This window comes from Triticum aestivum, chromosome 4B (genome assembly GCF_018294505.1).
Source record: "Triticum aestivum cultivar Chinese Spring chromosome 4B, IWGSC CS RefSeq v2.1, whole genome shotgun sequence".
Taxonomy (NCBI): domain Eukaryota; kingdom Viridiplantae; phylum Streptophyta; class Magnoliopsida; order Poales; family Poaceae; genus Triticum; species Triticum aestivum.
In genome coordinates, this window is record NC_057804.1 from 248,429,838 (window position 1) to 248,455,167 (window position 25,330).

At 46.2% G+C, this 25,330-nt stretch overlaps 1 long non-coding RNA gene across 20 annotated transcripts; it reads left to right on the plus strand.

The window, feature by feature from the left end:
- The first annotated feature begins 13,706 nt into the window (after window positions 1-13,706).
- Window positions 13,707-17,599, plus strand: LOC123091922 (uncharacterized). 20 transcript variants are annotated; one of them, XR_006443820.1, is made up of 8 exons: window positions 13,710-14,120; window positions 14,209-14,290; window positions 14,382-14,423; window positions 14,614-14,741; window positions 15,096-15,179; window positions 15,683-15,999; window positions 16,090-16,156; window positions 17,172-17,599. It is a non-coding gene; the product is annotated as an uncharacterized lncRNA (long non-coding RNA). The 20 variants fall into 20 exon arrangements; XR_006443814.1 differs by having other exon boundaries at window positions 14,389-14,423; XR_006443821.1 differs by having other exon boundaries at window positions 14,209-14,286.
- The last annotated feature ends 7,731 nt before the right edge of the window (window positions 17,600-25,330 follow it).

Genomic DNA, 25,330 nt, shown 5'->3' on the forward strand with positions numbered 1-25,330 from the left:
ACCTTGCAAAAGCGTTTCAATATGCGGGTCTATCCTTGGTGGGACCTTCGAGTTCCTTTTGGATAGGGTCGCATATTGGGCGTGACACCAGCTCTGCCTACGCTGCGCCGAGGGCGGCTGCGGAGGATTCCGCACCACGTGTCACTTCAGCCAGTTTGGCCCTGAGGGCCGCGGTCCTACCCTCAGCTTCGGCCCTGATCAGCTCCAACCTTGCTTCGTATTCACGCTTGAGGGCCGAGCGAGCTTCCGCCATGCGGCGGTCGACCTCTTCCTGGACTTGGGCTTCGCGTGCGGCGATGTCATCCGCCTGGGTCACCAGGCGCTCCCTCGCCTCCAACCGCTCGAGGTCAAGGTTGCGCTCAGTGGCCTCCAGCGTCAGCGCCTCCTCGCGCTTCAAGAGCTCCGCCTGGTCGACGGAAGCCTCCTTCAGCGACACAAGGGCCGCCTGGCGCAGTTCCACTTGCTGCTCCAGAGAGTTTCTCCAGGCTTGCAGCTCCCACGCGCGCTCCTCCACGTCCTTGCACCGTCGGTCTGCTTCCTGAGCCTCCTCGATGGCTTGGGAGCAGGCCTCTCTTGAGGCCGCCAGAGATGCTTCAGCCTTCCCGTTGTCAAGGTCATGCTGGTGACGCGCGAGGGCGACGGCTACCTTTAGCTTGCGCCTCTCCTCGGCGAGGTGCAAGCCTTCGGCCTCAAGGCACGCATCCTCGCCAGCAAGCTCCGCCCCGATCCGGCTCACCGCATCCGCCGCCCCCTGAAGGAACTCCTGACGAAGGGCGCGACGCTCCCAAGCGCGCATGCGCACATCTTCCGCGTCACCCTCTGCCACTGGCGTATGCGCGGCATGCCCCTCTCAGTGCGGGGCTGGGGGCTGGTGCCCCGACAATCGCCGGACGGACCTCGCCAGGAGCCCGGCCTGGCGCCAATCCGTCCCTAGAAGATGAGCTCAAGACTGACTTCAGCCAGTCACCATCCACGATCAAGGAAGGAGTGCGGGGCAAGCTGGTTGTGCCCCAGGGGAACTCATGAAGGGAAGACAGCAGGCGCGCAGGCTCAAGGTGCCCAGCGGGATAGGCCACTTCTCCGACCAACCGAGTGGCAGGGGCGCTGCTCGAGCTCGGCGCGCCAAGGTTCAGCAGCGAGGACGAATCTTGGGGGGATGGCTCCTTGGCCGTCTCCGCGAATTCGGCAGGAAGGGCCCTGAAAGGCCGCGGTCAGCCAGAACAGAGAAGTAAAGGAGCAAAGAAAAAAGAGGACTCACTCGTCCATGGCGAAATACTTCCTACGCTTCAACAGGCGGCAGGGGCGATTGTCACCACCCAAGGCCTCCTTCCTCTTGCGGAGGGCCTCGAAGTCTACGCGGAACCGGCCTAAGCGCTCGGCGCAGGGGTTGTTCTGCGGCATGGAAGAGGTGTCAAGGTGATCAGCGCCAAGGGGACCGGCCTAGGGGACACCACCAGGCACCGCCTCATGAGGAACGGCCGGGACCTCGGGAGCCGTAGGCCGCAACTCCTCGCCTGCCACTACTCTAGGACGGGCTTCGGGAGATGCAACCTTTGGGGCTCCGCGTGGCTTCAGCATCTCAACATCATCCCTTTCAGCTCCCGGTGGTTCTTGTCTTCCCGCTCCATCACCTGAGACGGAGCTGCTTTGAGCGACTGGAAGAGCAACCACAGCGACTGGATTCTCGCGGGGCCCCATGAGGCCAGCCGGGCGCAGCCCCCACTCGTCAAAGCTGGGCATCTGCCTCACGAAATCGGCCCTGCCCGAATAAAGATACAAGAGGGCACCATCATGTCGAAGGCTGCCCGGGGAAGGATCACCAGTCAGGACCCTAAGCACCGTCCTTAGCGCTTTAGGCGCCAGGTCCTCCTCCTGAAGCTACATGCGGTCTTTGTACCCAGCAAAGTCCCACATCCGACGGGAGTGGCGCTGAAGAGGAGCAATGCAGCGCTGCAGGAACTCCTTCACCACCTTGGGCGCCATCACATCAAGTGCCCTCAAACTCTCGAAGCGGCGCCAGACGAAGGCGAGCCGGGGGCTCACGAGCAGCTCATGATCCCAGCCTGAGTTGGGAACAGCAGGCAAGGTTGGGTGCGAGAGCAGGGGGCTGGGCACTCCGACATCCACATACAGCCACCGCTCTCTAAACCTGGCCTCAGGAAGAGGAAGGCTGAAATCGATCCCTGAAGCAGCCGTCTCCGGCACAGCGAGGAAGCTCACACACCCCAAGCATTGAGTGGGGTCGCTCAGACGCAAAGAGAAGAAATGGCGCAGCAGGGCAACGGAAGGAGGAATGCCCACCATTGTTTCGCAAACGAAAGCGAAGACAGCCAGGAGGGTAATGGACTCAGGCCCAAGGTGCATCATGTGGATTTGATAATGGGAGAGCACCGCATTGAAGAAAGCGGAAAAGGGGGGAACCAGACCCACCCACAGGGCATCGGCGAAGAACCGGACCTCTGTGACGACCCTATCAAAGGAGCCATGGGACGCAGACCAGACCGTGGTCCGGCCGCATTCGTTGAAGATGGTGGCAAGGGCAGAGCGGACCTTGTTCAAGGCTTCGGGATTGAGTATGATGGACCGGTCAACGGCGAGGGCCACCGCCGGAGGCAAGCGGGACGATGACGCGGGCTTATTCCCCTTTTCCTTCTTTGTTGGCGCCATGGCAATGGGAAGGGGGGAAGAGTTCGAGTTGGATTGGAGGCGGAGGTTGGAGCCTGAGGAAGAAGGAAGGGCATGAAACACGCGGGCGGTGAAAGGGGAATGGTTGTGTGCAACCACGGGTCCGCCTAGCCGGGCGTGTTATGAGGCATCATGGGGAAGTGGAGACACCCACGTCCAATCAACCGCCACGCGGCGCCCAAGGCCGTAGGCTGTTGGGGCCCGCGGTGCTTCACACTTGCCCCTTCGCTTCTCTGCTAAGCCAAGTCCGGGCGTGCCTTGGGCCCGGGGGCTACTGTCGGCGTTCTGGGAACGGGGGTCCCCAGACTTGCCTTCCTGTGGCGTGGCTCAAGTGGGGGCCAGCGCAGCCCAGCTTCATCAGCTCAAGCTCAAGACCCTCGCGAGGGGCCAAGCCTCGTGGGGCAGATGACAGGAAGCTTCCTTGGGAGCAGCCTCATCAGGCAGGCTCGCAAGGAGGCGGAGAGATCAAGGCAAGGGTGCCTCACAAGGAGCCCGTGACGCAAGCCATGACGATTGAGACCAGGCGGGCGCCAGGTAGGCGCCGGCCTGCGCAGTGTCCTTGTTTCCCCTTTGGTGCAAAGGGGGCAAGCACAGGCCAAGGTATCAGGCAAAGGTTACCGTTTCGGTGCAACAAGACCAAGACCAGCAGAACGGCAGGATGGAGGTCATCGTGGAGCCCAGGACGGCGTCATCGTCAGAGCCTTTGGCAGCCGAAGACCAACTTTAGTCAGGATAAGTGTACTAGATGTTTCCCTTCAAAATGGCCAATTGTTGGCGCCCTTCCCGCTCATTATTTGGGAAGAGGCCCAGGGCCTCCCTCTATAAATAGGACTAGACACCACAGAGTAGAGGCATCTAGAATCGAATCGTTCAGAGAGAGAGAGAGAGAGAAGCGACTGAACTCACCCAAGCAGTTCATCGCGCCAGCTCAAGAACAGCCCCTCGCGAGGCTGTTCTCCCCTTGTACTATTCATCATCAGCCCCTGAGGCAATCCACCACACCACACACTGGAGTAGGGTATTACACCACAATGGTGGCCTGAACCAGTATAAATCTCGTGTCCCTTGTGTGTTCTTCTTTCTAGCCTGGATCCTTTGCGAGACTTCGACACGTGAGCTGGTAGGGGAAAGATCTCCGTGCGCACCCCAGTGTTCGAACCTCAATTGTCTGTCAGAACCCAAAATCCGAGAGCCACAGGCAGGCAAATCTGGGTACCCTGGTTCCCAGGATGCCGACAACTCCAACGTCGTATCTCCTACATGGCCCTCCAGTAGAGTCGAAGCGACTGGAGGGGGAGTGGCCGAGCCACCGCCGCGTCCTCCTTGGCCCCGAGCACCGCATCAGCCGTGACCATTTCTGCGGCTCCGCCTTGTGCACTGGATCCTACCCCTGCATCCTCAGCAGGGGAAGGGATACAATGTCGAGAGGAAGCCCTTGTCTCCGCTGCTGGTGCTCGATCGCACCCTCTTCCCGTCACCATGGTGGAAGAGGGATACGAGAAGAAGAAGGAGAGGATGTGTGGGTGAGCCCCTCACGACACCTCTGCGCCTCCTATTTTAGCGGAGCGTCGCTGGGGGCTGGCTCCTCACCACCCAGGGGGCAACCGCCCCGCTTCGCCTATCTGGTTTGTCTGCGTCACTGACAGCATCCAGATTTGCCAACCACCCTCCTGCGTAAATCCATGGCACCTTGCCTTCTGCCATGGCGCTCATTCCCGCACCATATGCATCTGTTACCTACCCTACGCAATGCATGCAGCATACATGGCGGAAATGGCAGGTGTGGAGGGGAGAGTAAAATGGCAATTACCTCCTCCTCCCCCGAGGTCGTGTGCGGGCACTTCAATGAACTTCCCATGAACGTGGGCATCCCCTATCCCTTTATGCGGGTAACCCCACAATGTTTGACATTACACGACTTGCGAGGAAACCAGGGATTGATTCAATTCCACGTTAATGAAGAAGCAAAAAACATATCAAGGAAGACATGGATCCCGCTGCAGCATGGTCGAGGTGCCCGCCTGTGTATTTGTTGGGGCCTACCCCAACAAAGCCCGGCAGCACATATTGACCAGGCCCGAGGGCTCCTGTCGGTGCAACAAATATCCATGTTTGTTGACCGGACTCATGCACAGGCATGCTGACGATCATACATCCAACACCAACGTGTAACGCAAGGCCGAACCAGAGAAGCCTCTCTTCGTCATATCAAGGAGTGCATCAAGAAGAGCAAGATTCCAATGGAAGTGTCCTTCGCTGGTCAGATGAGGCCGACAAGGTTGATGCAGTAGATAAGAATAGGATCAAGCCGCACCAGCTGTCGGTGCAACATACCCTGGTTGTGTTGCCCTGACTGTGCACGGGCACGGGAACAAGATTATGGCACCAGGCCATGCCAGAGTACAAGAGACCAAGATCTTCGAACGACCAGCATACAGAACAAGAGGGTCAAGATCAAGCCAAAGGAGTAATGGGGCCGAGGAGGTTCGAGGGCAAGCAGATCAACGAGGAGGACGCTGGCGGTCGAAGGTGGAAGAAGAAGGTGATCCAGCGATGTAGCGAAGTTGGGCTCGCGTGCGTCGGTGTAGGTGACGTAGTTGAGCACGGCATTCCCCCTAGACATGGAGATGCGGTGAGGGGAGTACGATGGCTACACGGGCGACAAGGCAACGACGACGGCAGTGCTCAGCTTCACGTCAAAACAAAGAAAAGCGGCGTGAAGGGGGGAGAGGAGTGGAGCTAGGGTTGGCGGGGGTGCTCGGGGCCCTAATCATCACGGGGCACCGCCGGATGGCCAGCACATAGACATTCGTGGCATGGACAGCATGCAGGCGCACTCGGCGCCACAATCTCTGCCTTTGTCCAGAGGTAGGGGAAAAGGCTAGCCATGTGGGTTGTGCCTTGTATAGTGTAAGTGTTGGCTTCACACTGTAGCACTAGGCTTTAGGTGCGCGGTGTGCTTTTCCTTTTAATCTTTCTGTAATTTAAATAGCTTCTGCTTTGCAATTAATTAGGGCACCATTTGATATTTTTTAGATGTGATATTTACCACATAAATACTTGGCTACATTCTAGGCTAGGACAAAAAGTCTGGAGCTAAATTGAATTCATTTAATTTATGTGTGTATTTGAATGGGCAAAACAGGTGTTGTTGGCACTGTTTTAATGAGGTTAAGGGCATTTTAAATATGAAAACATATTGGTTTATGCATGACAAATAGTTACTAAATATTTGAAATATTATGAACAATTTTTCCTGCATGTTTGAAGATGAAAAAAACTTACTTGCAAATTTAAACTTGAATTTGACTTTGATTTTTATTAAGTGGCAATATGCATAGTAATCATGATGACATGGCATCATTAGCAAGTAATCAATGTAGCATGACATTGGGGGTGTTACAGATTGTTAGAGATGTTGAAGTCTCGTATTCTAAGATCAAGTACCCTATTGATTTTCTATTTCTTGGTTCTCCACAAGATGATTTTTGTCCCATTGTATTTGCTAGACCTTTCCTGAATACAGTTAATGCTAAGATTGATTGCAATAGGGAAACAGTTAGTGTTAATTTTGGTGATGTATCTCGTGAGTTTAATTTCTCTAAATTTCATAGACAACCACATGATAAAATAATTGCCTAGTAAGGATGAAATCGTTGGTCTTGCTTCTATTGCCTTACCTCCTACTGATCTGTTACAACAATATTTGCTAGACCATGACAATGATATGCATATGAATGAAAGATATGAACTAGATGAGATACTCTTTAATCAATCACCTATCATTAATCATACTTTGCCTGAACTCTTGGAGGTCCTTGATAACCCACAAGTAGGGGATCGCAATAGTTTTCGAGGGTAGAGTATTCAACCCAAATTTATAGATTCGACACAAGGGGAGCCAAAGAATACTTGCAAGTATTAGCAGCTGAATTGTCAATTCAACCACACATGGAGATTAATTATCTGCAGCAACATGATCAGTAGCAAAGTAGTATGATAGTTTTGATAATAGTAGCAACAGCAATAGTAACAATAACAGTGATAGCAGTAGTTTTGTAACAGTAACAATAGCAGTAGCAGCAGTAGTAACTTAGCAAGATCAATATGTAGGAAAATCATAGGCATCGGATCGGTGATTCTTTATATGATATTCATCATGAGACAGACATAACCTAGGATGATACGGCACTAGCTCTAGTTCATAAATATAATGTAGGCATGTATTCTGTAAATAGTCATACGTGCTTATAGAAAGAACTTGCATGACATCTTTTATCCTACCATCCCGTGGCAGCGGGGTCCTATTGGAAACTAAGGGATATAGAAGCCTCCTTTTAATAGAGACCGAAACAAAGCATTAGCATACGATGAATACATAAGCTCCTCAAACTACGATCATCACCGGGAGTGGTCCGGACTATTGTCACTCCGGGGTTGCCGGATCATAACACGTAGTAGGTGACTATAACTTGCAAGATCAGATCTAGAACATAGATATAGTTGTGATAACATAAACGGTTCAGATCTGAAATCATGGCACCCAGGCCCAAAGTGACAAGCATTAAGCATGGCAAAGTCATAGCAACATCAATCTCATAACATAATGGATACTAGGGATCAAGCCCTAACAAAACTAACTTGATTACATGATGAATCTCATCCAACTCCTCACTGATCAGTGAGCCTACGAAGGAATTATTCACACCCAATGGAGATCATCATGGAATTGGCGATGGAGAAGGGTTGGTGATGATGAAGATCAAAGATCCCCCTCTCCGGAGTCCCAAACGGACTCCAGATCTAGCCTCCCGGTGAAGAATAGGAGACGGCAGCGGCTTCGTCTCGTGAAATGTGATAATTCTTTCTCCCTGGTTTTTTTGGAAAAATAGGATTTTATAACATCGGTTTCAGGGTCTGGGGCCCGCTAGGTGGGGACAACCCACTTGGGCGTGCCCTGGTGGGTTGTGCCCACCCAGGTGCCCCCCTCCTGTGGTTCTTGACTCCAGAAATTATCTTTTATTGTATAAAAATCCTCGCAAAGTTTCATTCCATCCGAGAACTTTTATTTCTGCCCAAAAACAACACCATGGTAGTTCTGCTGAAAACAGCGTCAGTCCGGGTTAGTTCCATTCAAATCATGCAAATTAGAGTCCAAAACAAGAGGGAAAACATTAGGAAATGTAGATACAACTGAGACGTGTCAACTCCCCCAAGCTTAAACCTTTGCTTGTCCTCAAGAAATTCAGTTGATAAACTGAAAGTGAAAAAGAAAAACTTTACAAACTCTTTTGCTCTTGTTTCCATAAATAAGCTTAAACAACACCTAGGTTTTCAACAAAGATTATAACTAACCATGTCAATAATAACTCTTAAAAATTAGGGCTTTTATCATTTATGCCACCAGTTGTGTCCCACTACTCACTTTTGCCATTAGAAGTTTCAACTACTCAAAAATGCCATCGATCCCTCGGATGTTTGCTAAATGCCATTAGATATCTCAAAAATGCCACCGTTCTGTTAGATGTTTGCTCAAAAATGTCATTAGACATTGTTATTTTCACGCCAAACCCCTTGACCATGTTATATGGCAAAAATAAGCCCAGACCCACTGTTAGTTCTCTCTATCTCACAATGATTAGTGTGGCCCCACTTGTCAGGAGTAAGCAAGCGAATAACTTTACAGGAAAATAAGAATGCTGTTGGGATCAAGTGGGCCCCACACTTGATTGTAGTGAGATAGAGGGAGAGCTGGCATGTTGGTTCATAGGTATTTATGTCATTATAACGTGGCAAAAGAGATTTGAGATCACAATAATGATGTCTAGTGGCATTTTTGAGCATGTGCCTAACGAAGCTATGGCACTTTTGAGCAGTTGAAAATTCTAATGGCAAAACTGAGTAGTGGGACACAACTGATGGCATAAATGATAAAAACCCTAAAAATTATATTAACTCATATCAATGACATAATCAACTAGCGAGCAATAATAAGACATCTCAAACAACAACATTTGTCAAAACAACCATGATACAATATGACAATAGTGGTATCTCGCTGGCCCTTTCTGAGACCGCAAAACATAAATGCAGAACACCTCCAAAGTTCAAGCAGTGACTAAATATTGTAATTCATGGTAGGAAAGATACAGTCATGACGCACCCAACATTAGCTACACACAATGCATAAGCATGACAATAGTGCTCTCAGGTTCTAACGCTATTTGAGAAGGTGATGACACAACATAAAAGTAAATAGATAGTCCCTTAGCAGAGGGAAGCAGTGATTTGCAGAGGTGCCAGAGTTCAAGTTTTTTTTAAAAAGAGGTAAATGGAATTTTGAGACATGCACCCTTCTTGTTTTCTTCGCAACCACCAGTTATCAATATCTTCCATGCTAAACACATTAGTAGCGGTTCCCAAGCGATAAAGTAAAGGTTATTGCTCCACAGGAGTTTTTGTTTGATTTTTTACAATTGGGACTGGGAATCCCTATTACCGCCCCTTTCTCGTGCAATGGTGAGTGAATTGTAAAAAGACGTATTAGCATCCCCAAGCTTAATTCCTACAATGGTAAGTTTATTCACTCATACGTAAATTTACTTAGGACGGCAGGGTAATACCACATATAGGTAGGCATGGTGGACTCATCTGAAATAACTTGGGTTTCAGGTTTTTGCAGCACAAGCAGAATTCCCACTTAGTACAGGCGAAGGCTAGCAAATAGGCTGAGAAGCGGCCAGCTAGAGAGCAACAACGGTCATGAACATGCATTATGCATAAGTAACATTGGATACTAGCATGAGTAGGATATGAACACCATGAACATAAATATCTTAGAGGCTATGTTGGTTTTGATTCAAGTACATGCATGAACATGTGCCAAGTCAAGCCACTCAAACATTCAGAGGAGGATACCATGTCATCATACTACATCACAATCATTTTAACGCAATGTTGACATCCAAGATAAATCATTATCCACTCCTAGCTACTTATGCATGGCGTGAGAAACTATAATCTCTAATTGTCATTACAAATATGTTTGATCATAATAGGATGAATCATGGATACTAGGTTAAACATATTTACAAAAACAGAACAAGTCGAGTTCATACTCGTTTCTCTCTGCCACGGCATGTTCATCAAGTATCGTCATTATCGCCTTTCACTTGCACGACCGAACGATTTGAAAATAATAATAGTGCAAGAGTGTTGTGGACTAAGTTGAAATCTGCAAACATTTTATTCAAAGGGAGAAGACAAGGTAATATAGACTCTTTGTCAGATAAACAATAATGCATATGAGAGTCACTCAACATTTTCATTGTGGTCTTCTCCTCGGTATGACTCAATAAAAAGAAAAGAAATTCAGTGAAACACACTGAAATAGTTTTGGAGTTTTTGGTTTTTGTGAACAAGTAAATAAAAAGGAAAAAGCAAAAACAAGAAAAACTATTTACACGGGAAAGCTCCCAACAAGCAAAAGAAGAACAAGGAAATCTTTTTGGATTTTCTTTTTAAATACTACAACTAACTACACTAGAAAGAAAAATCAAAAAGAAGCATGAAATATTTTTGTATTTTCTCAAAGTTTTTCAAACACACAAGAATAAAGCGAGAAAATAAATTTAGCGTGGATCAATGAAAAAGTGTGAACACCAACAACTGAAATGAAATGTGTGAACATGAATGTAGTGTCGGTGGAAATACGTACTCCCCCAAGCTTAGGCTTTTGGCCTAACTTGGTAATCACCAGTCGTAGAAGCCATGGGGTCCTATGTTAAAATGCTGAGGAGCGGGCACATGTGGATCCCACTGCTGAGGTTCCCCCTCCTATTGTAGGGTGGAGACCCTAAGCGTAGATCTTTCACGAATTGGAGGGGAATCCACGAAGAACACGAAGAACAAGAGGGGAAATCACAAGAAGAAAACACTCAAGAGCAAGTCCAATCACACATCCACTAGACTCACAATCACACAAGACCCACAAAGGTACAAGAACAACAAGGGGGTCTTGAATCCCTAAGGATCTTCTCCAATGGAGGCCTTGAATTCCATGGAGTCTTCTCCCTCAAGAGGAAACCCACAATGGGAGATACATGAGCTAAGCTTTAATGTCTAGTTCTAATCTTAGCTAACCCTAAACCTGAGAGGAGCATGGAATGTATAGTCTAGGGGCGAAGGGGTATGGGCCTCGGTGGTTACATGGGCGTTTTAGCCCGATTCGTAGCGAAACAGGGTGGACTGGACAGTCCGGTGGTAAGGACCGGACATTTCGGTGAGGACAGATGCAATTTTGGGTGCCACCGGATTGTCCGCTGTGGGGACCGGACTATCCCGTAGTGCAATTTCGGTGCGATCGGACTGTCCGCTATGAGGACCGGACTATCCGGTAGTGCAATTTTTGCACTCTTCCTTTTCTTCGTCTTGACACTTCCGGTCACTCTTGGGTCTTGGGGTCCTTCTCCTTGGCCTCCAGGAAGCTTCCTAGCTGCTTGGTGGCGGTTGCCCTCGTACCTAATGATGCACAATGTTCCATGGTGAGGTAGCAACCAAGTCCAATGTATATTAATGTAAATCTCGAAGAGGAGCGGGTTCGCCTTAAGTCCGGTAGGTCCACTTGGGGCTTGAGGTGCTATGAAGGTGTACAAGGAGATGGTCGTAGGATGCTCCGCATCATCCCCTCCCCCTTGGCAAAGATCCGACCTCAGATTGAAAACCAAATCACCATGGGAAAGAGATGGCTTCGCCGTGTAGGAGTGGACGATCACCAAGTACTCATCATCTTCAATCTCGGAAAGGGAACCCTCCAATGTCGCACCGTCTAATGATTCCTTCAAAAGGGACAAAGACAACAAACACTTGGAAAAACAAATGTGGTTAGCGTTAGGGCAAAACCAAGCATTCAAGAGGTGATTCACCACACAACTGTCGTTATCAAGCATAGCATATGGTTTGACAAAGGATTGTGACATGGCTTGAAAGCATATCAATCGAGCACATGCAAAGATATCATCGGGACAACCATGTAAATGTGAGGTTGTGATGCAAATATGTGTGACAAGATAATAAGCATCTACCTCAAGTTCATAGCAAGCATTCACAAAGTGCTCAATGAAAGGTCTATGGTAGGCATAAGAATCATTCACAACACCAAATAAAATGAAGTGTCTAAACACATGGATCAAGTGCAAGACAATCCAAGCATAACGTGCATAGGGTGTAGTGAAAATTGTGTGGCACTCAACACAATAAGAAGAGCAATTTTTCATCATGTGTGAGGCAATCAAGTCAATCATGTGACAAGCAATGGGACATGGCATATGTGAATAAATGATATTGGTGCAACCAACCATATGATAGTAGCAAGTAGTCCAAGAATTGTATGCAACACACAAGGTGTATATGTCATGAGGCATGGAAATGTGGCAATCGTTGGTGAAAGCAATATCTTGAACATGCGTGCAAATGGTGCAAGCAACACATGAAGTATGATCCACAATATCCAAGCTCAAGAAGGATGTCACCTTGAAGGTGTGTCCTTGTGCATTCTTCACAATGCCGAAGTGGAAGCAAATGCGGTGTAGAAGCGAGTCATGGTAGAATGTATGAGGCTCGCTCTCAAGAGCTCGAATGGTCAACTCACGTGAAGTGGAAGTTGACACAAAGTCCAAGTATCCTACACATGCACACAACAAAACAAATAACGCATGTGCATGGTAGATAAACACATCATCCCTCATGATGGTTCTCTTATCTTGCACATAACCATTAGAAGCAAAAGTGCATGAATAATATGATGCAACAATGGCGATATTCATGGCACTAGGTATATGGTGCAAAGAAGTAAGACAAGCATGTTTCACAAGTAATATGTCAAAATCTCAAAACATATGTGAGAATGCTATGGGGGCAATCTCATGAGCAAGACTATAAGCATTGTTGCACTCAATACATGGCAAGTTATCTAGCATGAGAGAGGCAACACATGGAGATATATGACAAGAAGCAATATGAATCATGTGCAAAGCATATAGATGGTTGTCATCAACCGCATGAAATGAGCAAGTATGAATCATGGGTGATGCAACATAAGCAAGCATCTCAATCAAGTTGTGCAAACTAGTGGAGCGAAGATGCAACACACTAGAGTAAATCATGGCAATCATGTCATGTGAGCAAATAATAGGCATAGACAATGCACATGACATGTCACAAGCACGAACACAAAGCAAGATCATAGTATAATCATAAGCATTGGGCACAAAGTAAACATGGCAAGAACAAGCAATATCTCCACCAAGCTTACAAATACACATACGGGTACTAGAATCAATCATCACGTGTAATGCAAAGTGTGGGTCACAAATGCATGGCTAAGGCATAGGAATAAACATATCATGCAAAGTGAACATGGCGAGATGGCCATATTTAAAACAAAAAAGAGGCTGGGCAACTCGGCCACCCAGAGCTCCCCCAATTTCGTTGCTCGTTCGCCGTTGGATGCGGGTCAACTGGGTCATCGGAGTGCTGCCTCGCGTTGGATCTTCACTGGCTGCCTCACGTCCCGTTTTGACCGGCTGGTGAAAACGCAGGGCTGAATGACCTGTGGGCTCATGGCGAGTGCGTATAGGCTGGGTCAAATGCTCCTGGGTGTTCGCGCGCCTCTCCTCACGCGCGTCGCTCTCCTCTGTGTTTGCTGCTAGCTCGTGTGGTTGGTTGAGTGGTGCCGCTGCAGGTGGGCCTGCATTCTCTCTGGTCCCACCCGTCGGTATCCTGCTATGGATTGTTTTGTGTGCGCGAGGACGTCAGGCGTTGGTACAGAGAGAAGATGAACTGACAGGATGCACGTCCCACGCACGGCGGACACGGAGCGGTTGGCCAAACCTGGCGCGCACGATGCGTACCCACCACTCCGTGCGCATACACATCCGCCCCGCGCACTATGACGGGTAGGCTGTGTTGGATTTTTGATCCCGCATGTCGGTGTGTCGGGTTGATTTCTTTCTGGCTTCGGCGTCAGATACTGGAGAGAGAGAGAGAGAGAGAGAGAGAGAGAGAGAGAGAGATAGCGTGGGCTTCTTCTCCCTTTCTTCCGGGCTTTCTGCCCGCTGAGAACGTGCGCGCAAAAAGGATGAAGCCATCCCGAGCCGTGCGCCCCTTCCCCCGTCCTCCTCCACCTTGCCTGGGCTCCGCCTCCTCCACCTCTCTCTCTCTTCTGCGCCAACGGCCACTCCCTCGTTGCTGGACCCCGCCCTGCTTCGCCTCCGCCAGCCTCTTCCTCCTTGCCGTCGACGGCAGCGGTGTGAACTGGAGCAGCGGCCGTGACTAGATGCGATGAGTTGACCGGGCTGGTTCCACGCTGAGGAACGGACCCCCTCGACACCATCATCTGCGGCGCTACTCTGCTGCCTCCGTTTGTCACAGTTAAGGTTCTGGTTCCTTGCCTGCTCCCCTTCCTCTTGGGCATTCTGTTCCTCACGGTATTTACCTTGCTACCTTCGATTTGTTCATGTGCAGGTTTGTGATCTCTTCTGCATTCCGCTTTCCAGGAGTTCTTGCCTTCAACACTGAGGTGGAATGGCTCTTCCCATACTTGTCTGTAAGCTATTTGATGAAATGTTTGTGTCATACTTTTTCTTCAGTTTTTATTCCTGCTCCTGAGTTTTACTCTGGTTTGTCATTTCTGCCAGCGCGAAGGTGGGGCTCGAAGAAGTATGGCCCTGATGCGCTAGGTTTGTCATTTTTGTCAGCATCCGCTTCCTTCGTTGGTTGTCGCTTGTTTGTACATTGTTGTAGTTCAGAGACGCCACCCAATTTGCTAATATAATTGTTCAGTGCTCTCTCACAGCGATTCTTACAAAATTATCATGCATACAGTTACCTGTTTAAGTAGAATATAAGCACTGTGTTATTCAAATGCAGATTCTTTTGTAACTCAAGAGGTTATATTTTAATTGCATGCACTTACTTTAGCTTAGGGGTTCATCTGTACGGGAGCACATCATTGGAGAGAAAGATCATGATCAAAGGAAATAGGTTTCAGCTTTCAGGTACATACTCTGTACTATTAGAAACATATGAGCAAGGTTGTCACAATGACGCTCTATATCGCAATCTTTTCTAGAAGCCGACTTCATAGTTTTCCCATGTGACGTGACTACATGTTCTACTTTCTTATTGTAAACATGCTAATATCTTTCTTCTCATATTATAACAAAATGCTCAGTTCTTTTCATTGAATATAGACGCAACTTTTTCTTTGGGTACATGTATGATTAGATGTATAATTAGTAGTGCTTTCCGTCTGACACTTTTTTTATGGCTGGGAGATTTGACACAAATATCCATATAATTCTGCTTTTCTTCTCTATGCCTCAAGCTTGCTCTCCTGTGTTACAATGCAGGCTCATGCGCCTGTTTTCCTTTTTCCTTTTGATGGGGCCGTTCAGGTGAGGTGAAGCAAGCAAGCACCTCCCCGTGTTTTATATGTAAGCAATCACCTCCCAATCACCTCCTATTGTTCGTTTAAACCTTTCTTCTGTATTAGCACTACTGGATAACCATTATTTTTCCGCAAAAAAAGGATAACCATTATTGATCTACCAAAAAGGAAATCATAACACTACAGGTCATGGAAAATAGATATAATTAGCACATAATCCTGCAAGTTTCACCTAATATGCACATGTTGTTTCAGTTTTCCAAAATATATACCATGGAGAAACTAACTGGATGCAGTGCAGATTCTAGGATATTAACATTTGCAGCCATACGTTGGTTTCAATAGTGACAGATTTTTGTCAATCCCACAGAGATAATTTAATTCGAGACTAGCAAATACAGTTAAGTATAAACTGTTTCCTTTGATGAAATTCTAATGTTTTTTCAAACAAAGTATGATGAACTTAAAATCCATAATATGAAGTTGTGCCTGCTGCATCAGTACAGTTGATGCTTAGGGACTAATTCTTTATATTTCCTGATGTATTAGTTGAGATCGAGGAGAGAGCGAGCCATTGCAGAGGAGAGGGGATACGAGGATGGGCGGAGGTCAGGCCTTGCTAACAGATTTGCGGCGGAGTGGGAGAGGTGACGCCGACCGGCCGGCGCCTCACCACCGGCTCCTGTTTGGCGGTGGCAAAGAGAAGGGTGCCGAGGATGTGTTGCTCTATGCATGGGTGTCGAAGTACATCATCGTTATGATGTGTATCGTTTCTCTATTTTCAGCCCTACTACTCTTGAGCCCAAATCCCATGACCATGCCCCCACCTCTCCTTCGTTGAATGAAGGGAGTCTGGTTGCTAAAAAGTGAGTTTCTTAATCAGTATGTATGTCCCCTCTGCACATGTCGTTTCTTCGTATTTAAGAGGCCCTCAAGCTTTGTCAGTTTTCTGATAGGTATGGAATTTTAATTTGATAGTCCGAACAACGGTGGATACTGATGGAGCTATATACATCTTTACATGTAAGTTTGTTCTCTAGATAGTTCTCTTTCCAAGATTTTCATATCATATTTGTCGTGGGATCTGACTGCTTTACCATATTTCCTGGTGTGGACGATGTTATAGAGTGAGCTACCATCACTTCTCATTACTGACTGTAATCAATATATATGTGTTTATGCCATAAAAGATGGATATTTGTCGAAGCCATTGTCGTGTCATGTAATTACTTGCAGATCAACTATATATAGTTTTGTTCGGATTGTAAAGCGGAAACGATAAAACCCTATAGCTCCTGTGTGATTGTCATTTGATTATTTACTTCCTCAAGTAGTATGGATATGGTGCTGCCAGGATATTAAGTATATTCATGAAGTTGTGCAAAGTTTAAAATTGGTTGTGGTATCTTGCATTTTTCAAATGCTCATATGTTGCTGGTAGTCATGCTTATGCCCAGGATATTAAGTAAGCATGTGCTATGTTGTGACTAAATAAAAGCAATGTTTAGACTTATCTTTTGTTTGCTCTACTTAAGTGATGTCGAGAAAATCACTGATATTTCTGTTTTACTTGGCTTACATTTTTGTTTTCAAATAGTTCTGCCTCTCAATTTGATATTTCTATTTGCTTTTGCTTAGTAATATGATGTATTGTTTTCTAACTCTAGGCCTACTTGTGTTCAAGGTTCAGTTGATTCTGTGTTCTTAAGGGTGTTTTTTTAATGGCATCAACATGTCGCATTAATTCCATTCTGCATTGTACTGTGATTTTTCCAAGCAATACCATTATGGCAATGTCTTTGCTCCATTTTAAGTTTCACTTGGATCACTAGCCTGCTTGTTCTCACGGCACCTCATCATCATGCCCTTTCTTAAGGGTGTTCTGGCATTTTTGTCCTTTTGTAAATTAGTGGCATTAAATTAGTGGTCTTCTATTCGTGTTGCGAACCCCAATATGGCATCTCACCATTCCCTACGATCCACATGTTAACTGTGGATTTATTTAATGATAATATGATATCAATTGCCTTTTCTTCAGGATAAGCTGACACCTAATAAGGATCAGGAGAACAACAGAGATGCTAAGAGGCAACCTTTTGGGGTTAAGGATATCAACAACAACAGGGCTTATGAGGCCGAAGAGAGCTCGAGTGGCGTCTTTTGGTACTTGAAGCCGTGCACGTTCCTGGTGTAGTAGTAGCAAAATAATTTGGAGGCTTTAAAGCTACTGCACTTCATGTAGTTAGGATCAATTCTTTGTTTCGGTTTGAAATATTCCCCTGTTCCTCCTATTTGATTGATTCATCTGATGGACATTTTGTCAGGCAAATAAACAAAAGGCATGTGTATTGTTCAAGAAATAGAGAAATGTTATTGTTCTTCTACTAATTGGTTGCTTGGCCAAATGTATTGTAAATGATTTATTATTGTTCAAGGTATAGAGAAATGTTATTGTTCTTCATTGTAGTGGATGACATCTATCCCAGTTATTGAGATGATGGATGATGGAAGTACTACTGAGGAGTTTTGTCTTTGACTGAATGAAGCTGCTAAGGAAGAAGGGATAAATAGTGTGGAGGAAGAAGGGATAAATAAGTCGCTCGATTCATGGGCCGAATAGGCTGCCATACAACTGCTTTGAAATATACATGAGTTGATAGAAACACTACTCTTTTGAAGTGTGTTTTTTATACATATTTCATAATAGGCGTATCTATGCCTAGGAGCCAAAACACCACTCTCCTCCTTAACTGGTTTTATACATGGTGTTTAGTATACATATATTCTTAGGCAAAAAAGATATGTACTTCTTTTTATATAGAAGGGTCTGAATTCTTACCGTGCGTAATTGCTCAAACAGGAGATTATTGAAAATATATTTTCAACGTGATGTGGTTTTGAATGAGACTCTATGCTACCAAAGTAAAATGTGCATGTACATCTTATTGTAGACGACAAACCTATTTTTTTTATTAAAGGGGGCTAAATTTGTTACCGTATATGCATTCTCACAACTAAAATAGCTAATACATGTTTTTTTACAATGCACACATGTATTCAAAAAGTTACATGTATTTTCAGCGGCATGATTTTGAATGGGACTTTGTGCTACCAAATTAGAATATGTATATACAAACAAAATATAGTTGTTTCATACTAAAGGGGATTAGATTTGTTACATAGATTTTGTTTCAAATAGAACTCTATGCTACAAGCCATGTTTTCCCCAACTAAGAGAGATTAAATTTGTAGCCATATGTGCTTTCACGTAACAAAATCAACTAAACCATGTATTTCTTTTCATCGCTAACATGGAATTAGCAGGTCTCTGCGCCATTTGGCGCAACGGGTCCACTAGTAATATGTAATGGACAATAACCCATAGCCAAGTGAGGGACATGTAGAAGAAATGCGCGAAGTCTTTATGGGAAGGGAGCGGTGGGAAAGACAATCCATGGGATCCCAAGTCATCATTGCTCTCTAGAGCTTGTTTTGTCAACTCGTGGGATTGCGAAGTTGACAAGTATTCAGGGGTATCTACACAAAAGAGACACAAACCAAAGAAATTGTGTGCATGGTAAATGTACGCATCATACATCATGATGTGTATGTGCATGTATGAATTAGCACAAGATAAACATTGCTCAAAGAAATTTGATGCATGGTATAAGAACATGGCATCCATCATGAAAGAATAGTTGTTATGTATCACACGATGGGGATGCAAATTGAGCATACAATTATATGGCACATCAACAGCATTTCATTCATGGGAAACATATGGTGCACATAATTATTGGGATCATGCAAAGGATGGGATGGATCAAAATCTCCTAACATGTATGAGAAAACTATGGGGGTCTCCTCATGAACAACATTGGATACATCATATGGATAAAATGGACAACATCCAAAACAATGCATATTCGAAGCTAGGTGGGCATGGCATGGCATATGAGATAAATGATGCAAAGGGAGCATATCAATATCATCACAAGAAAAATAAATGCCAATAACCATGGGCTTGTCATCTATTCCATATGTGCAAATTGGGTTTATTTTAATGGCATATGCATAGTCACTATGAAAAGATTGCAAATAAGACATATGGTTGATCTCATGCATAGCATATGACAAGTCAAGCGGATTAACAAACATGATGTGACCAAGGGAATTGTCACAAGAAATCCTATCTAGCATGGCATCACAACTAATAGACTCCACATGAGAATCATCATACTCATCATAAATGGGCAAGAAATCATCACATGAGGAAGTCGCACTACCATGAATCATGGAAATAGGTAGATCAACATCATGCAAGGCAATGTCAAGAATGTCCACTAGTGGGACTAGCGCATCACCTTCACCTTTGTTACCTTTGTCATTCCACTCATGTGGTGTAAGTGAGGTGGGAAAGACCAAATGGTGGTCATCTTCATCTTGATGGAACCATGTGGGGGTGCATCATATTCCACCATGGCCATCGTCTTGTCCAAAGGAAGGACAAAGTCATCGTGAATCGGCGCGTCATCATAGATGGGACCTAGCACCAAATGAGAAGACACAATAGAGGTAGAGGTCAAGTTGTTAGAGATGCAAATGTCCTCACGAGACCTATCAACTATCTCACTCTCTCTATGTGGTGGTTCACTCACTCCCTCAAAGTAGTTGCACTCAATCTCACATATGGTGGAGTCACTCATCTCACTCAAGTGGTGGCGGTTGTGGATCTCCTCACATGGAAAGTGGGGCAACTTGTCATATATGGGGCTAGTGGTGAAGTCACTCTCACTCTCAATATGGTGGCACAAGTCACTCAAGTCATCATACGTCCCCATGGTCGAAGGAAAAATCCCATGCTCAACCATCTCATCATCATCACCGTGGATGAAGGCCGAAGATGGCACATCATCACTCTCCTCCATGACCGAAGGGAAAATCCCATGCGCGATCATCTCATCGCCGTCACCGTGGATGAAGGCCGAAGATGGCACATCATCACTCTCGCCTCCTAAGATGGAAGCATCATCCTTGCTCGCCACCTTGTCGCTCGCCTCCAAATCTTGGTCCTTGAAGGTCTCCGTGGTCGAGCTTGTCGCCGCACCATCTTGAAAAAGAGTCGAGGTAGACTCGGCATCATCAATGCCACAAAGAGGGATGGCGGTGAAGTCGAACTTGGGAGCATCATCTTGGAGCTCGTCGGGCTTGGACATCGTGGTGGTACTAGCCTCATGCTTGTCGTAGAGCTTGGTCGCCGTGAAGTGTGCTTGGGATGGAGAAGCCTTGACCTTCATGAGTTCTTGTTCCGCCTTGAGAGCACCAATGTAGTTTTCGTCGAGGTACTTGTAGTTCTTGAGGAAGATAATCTTGGAGATGTCGTTGTGCAATCCCATCATGAAGTGGAACTTCATTGAAATGGGGTCGTCCACGCCGGCTCGTGGCAAGGCAACCTTCGTCTCCTTGAAGTACGCGTCGATGGACTTGGATCCTTGGGTGGTGTTCTCCAATTAGTGTAGAAGTTGTTCCGTGTAGGTTGGAGGCACGAACTCTTGCCTCAAAGCTCTCTTCGTCTTGGGCCAACTCATGTTGTAGCTCTCCGATGGTGTGTGAAGCCACCATGTTGGTGCGTAGTCATGGAAGTTTCTTGTTGCGAACTTCACTTGAACTTCAGGAGGAACTTGATGTAGCTTGAGTTAGTCGTCCATTAGGCGCTCCCATTTGAGATACTCCTCGGGTTCTTGAGTTCCATAGAAAGGAATCATGTGGTTGATGTCGAGGTCGTAGTAGCTCGTGGAAGTCGTGGACTTGAGCTTGGGGGGCTTCTCTTGAGCGTAGTTTTGGGGTGCTTGTTGGCGAAGATGCCGTATGCCCGTAGGTGAAGATGCCTTGAAGTTGCTTGGCAAAGATGCCAAGGGAGATGGTGAATTCATTGAGCGATAGTTGGTGTTGAGCTCTTGACCTTCACGTTCTTGGTGGTGATGGTGTCGATGCTGATGTGATCTTGTCGGAGATGGTAGCTCGGAAGGATGTTCTCTTGAGCGTCTTCTCGAAGATGAGGAAGATCGCTTGTAGGAATTGATGAGGGCTTTGATCTCCTCCATTTGAGCTTGCATCTTGGCATTCAAGTTGTTGTTCATGGCATCGAACTCGTCGCTGTTGTAGACCGAAGGTGAAATGCCTTGCCTATCCATCACAAGACTCGAGTAGAGGTGAGTAGGAAATTAGATAAACAATACCAAGTTACCTTTTCCCAAAGTTGAGGATGTATCCCGTTTCACTCAATGTGAAATGAAAGAATAGTGGAATTGGTACCGGACTTGTTCACTCCCACCTATCAAGTAAAGCTTATGGTGGAGCTCGGTGGGGATAGTGGCACAAAAAATTGATGCTAAATGTTAGCAAGAGTCAATAATATTGAAAGAGATTCACAAATTCACAAGTGCAACAAGTATACCAATAGCAATGGCACACGGAAACGCACACATGGATAGATAAATGGGGTCGTGCAACCAAGGAATGAGCACAAAATGTGGATCCACGGAAAACACTTGTGTTGCACAAATCTAGAGAGACGCTAGCACGATTGCTCAATAGGCGGATACGACACTTGTGCACAACCTATAAGATGCAAAATGTATCAACTTTCTATCCCAAGTATGCTATATATGTATGGTTCCCGTTGTTTCTCAAGATGATCTAAGATGATCGGATATGACAATCTTATGTGCAATGTGGTATGATGCTATGGCTCTTGCTTACAAGCTTCTTTGCTCTTTCTCTTTTGCTTAAAAGCTTATTTTTTTTCTTTGGCCACTTTGCGAAATGCACAAACCAAGATAGCAATTGTGTATATGCGGGAACAATCTTGTGACACAAGAGATGATATGATGATACCAAGATAAGAATACCAAGATGATATGGTATTTATGCAATGGAAGGCACGAATCACTAATGTGCACAAGTAACATTGTCGGCAATTCTCAAATGGCTAGTCTCAATAGGCAAGTGACGCAAAATGGGCTAGTGGTTAAACAATGCAATGGCAAGGAGAATGTACAATGATGTCGTCGAGGTTACCGTCCTTGCTTACGGTAGGGGTGTCAAAATGATGAAGTGGTCAATGTCGATGACGACCTCGTGGTGATGATGAGTGGCGGTGTTCTCGATGTAGAACCATTCCTAATTAGCCAAAACACCTTAGGAAACGGAAAAACCGCAAACTCAAAATCTCAAATGTCAAATGTCAAATGGTGGTAGTGGAATGCGATGGTGGTTCCGGAGTTGACAATGCGGAACTGGTGGTGGTGGTTGATGAAGAAGAAACCGTCCCTAAGTAGCCGAAACAACTTAGGAGACTCAAGTCACTACTCAAGCAACCACAAATGCTATATGGATCAAAATGGGTTAGGTTGCGGAAAGCTATGGTGGTTTTGCGGATGATATGGTGGAGGGCCTAGGCAAAGATGTCAAAATGTCAAAACATTTAAGGATTCAAATGATGTTGGAACATATTTAGATGGATGGGGAATGTCAATAGCTACTCAACAAGCTAAAGAACGTCAAAATCAGACTCCGGATGTGGAAGATATGGACGAAACAAGAAATCAACCGAAGCAGTTTTTGAACTAGCGAACAGTTCGGTCTGGGGTAGCGGACAGTCCGGTCTTCATGCGGAAACCTTCTGATTTGAGTGGACAGTCCGGTATTGGGAGTGGACAGTCCGGTCCGAAAGCGATTTTGGTCCTGATGCGAGCGGACAGTCCGCTACGAGGGTGCGGACAGTCCGATGCGGGCTGGGAAATGACTAACTCAAAACTTTAGGCGGAAATGGATGATTTGGGGGGTCAAAATTGAGGAGATTTTATGTATGGAAGGTGGGGAAACTTGTGGGGAAGTTGGATCCACTCAAAACACAACGAATCCATGGACCAAAATCGAAAAAACATCATCAAACCAACAAATCACGAAAAAAATCGGGCCTATTTTTGGTGGGGATTTTTGGATTTTAGGACGAAATCAAGCAAAACAAGGCTAGAAAACGGTGGGGGAGTCTCCAAATTCATGATCAATGTAGCTTTGATACCAAGATGTTGTAGGGTGCAGACCCTAATTGTAGATCTTTCACGAATTGGAGGAGAATCCATGAAGAACGTGAAGAACACGAAGAACAAGAGGGGAAATCACAAGAAGAAAACACTCAAGAACAAGTCCAATCACTCATCCACTAGACTCACAATCACAAAAGACCCACAAAGGTACAATAACAACAAAGGGAAAGATACAAGGTAAAGTTCATCCCAAATCTAAAGGAGATGAGGTCTTGATGATCTAGATAGATCCTTCCCTCAAGGGGGTCTTGAATCCCTAAGGATCTTCTCCAATGGTGTCCTTGAACTCCATGGAGTCTTCTCCCTCAAGAGGAAACCCACAAGGGGAGATACATGAGCTAAGCTCTAATGTCTAGTTCTAATCTTAGCTAACCCTAAAACCTGAGAGGAGCATGGAATATATAGTCTAGGGGCGAAGGGGTATGGGCTTTGGTGGTTACATGGGCTTTTTAGCCCGATTCATAGCGAAACAGGGCGGACCGGACAGTCCGGTGAGGACAGATGCAATTTCGGGTGCCACCGGACTGTTCGCTGTGGGGACCGGACTGTGCGGTAGTGCAATTTCGGTGCAACCGGATTGTCCGCTATGAGGACCGGACTGTCCGGTAGTGCGATTTCTGCACGCTTCCTTTTCTTCGTCTTGACACTTCCGGTCAGCTCTTGGGTCTTGGGGTCCTTCTCCTTGGCCTCCGGGAAGCTTCTTAGCTGCTTGGTGGCGGTTGCCCTCGTACCTAATGATGCACAATGTTCCATGGTGAGGTAGCAACCAAGTCCAATGTATATTAATGTAAATCTCGAAGAGGAGCGGGTTCACCTTAAGTCCGGTAGGTCCACTTGGGGCTTGAGGTGCTATGACGGTGTACAAGGAGATGGTCGTAGGATGCTCCGCATCACCTCTGCTGCAGCCTGGATATTCCAGTAAGCAACAATGTCCTCATGCATAATCTTGTATCCATGCCTGGCAATATGATCAAACAAAGCATGCGCAGGTAGTGGAATAATATCACGAGTTCTCTCACTAAAAATTAAATTATAAGGGATTGGAGTATTAGGGTAATCGGCAACAATAAACTGGTGGTGCTCCATAGCCGCGCTATCTAGGTAAACCTTGGGAAAAGGTTAATCATGCTGGTGTATTTGAACGTCACAGTGACTCGCCAAGTGAGTAGCAATACCACCATGTATTTTACCCTTGGGTCGTTTAATGTGAAAGCGACGTGCTGATACGTCTCCAAGGTATCTACAATTTATGAAGTATTCATGCCATGTTTACAATAGTTTTATATGATTTTGCTATGATTTGATTAGAACTAATCCGGACTGAAGCTATTTTCAGCAGAACTACCATGGTGTTGTTTTTGTGCAGAAATAAAAGTTCTCGGAATGCACTGAAAATCAACCAAGATTTTTTGGAAAATATAAAAAATATTGGAACAAAAATCTACCGGAGGGGAGTCCCGAGGGTACCACGAGGGTGGAGGGCGCCCCCACCCGCCTGGGGAGCGCCCCCTGCCTCGTGGACTCCCCATGGGCCCCCTTGACTTGTTCTCGATGCCAACCTCTCCTATAAATCACCAAACCTCCATAAAATAACCTAGATCGGAAGTTCCGCTGCCGCAAGCCTCTATAGCCATGAGAAATCAATCTAGGCCCTCTCTGGCACCATGCCGGAGGAGGCCATCATCACCGGAGGCCATGGAGAAGGATCTCGGAGGGGCCATCAATGCCATGAAGGTCAAGGACCCGAGGGGGAACCTCTCACCATCCAAGGGGGAGGCCATGGAGGAGGAAGCACAAGGGGGAGAACCTCTCCTCCTCTCTCTCAGTGGCACCAGAGTGCCATCGAGAGGGGAATCATCACCGCGGTGATCGTCTTCATCAACATCACCATCATCATCACCATCCTCATCTCTTTTATGCGGTCCACTCTCCCGCACCCCGCCGTAATCCCTACTTGAACATGGTGCTTTATGCCACATATTATGATCCAATGATGTGTTGCCATCCTATGATGATTTGAGTAGATATCTTTTGTCTTTGGGTTGATTGATGATCTAGATTGGTATGAGTTGTATGTTTTATTTTG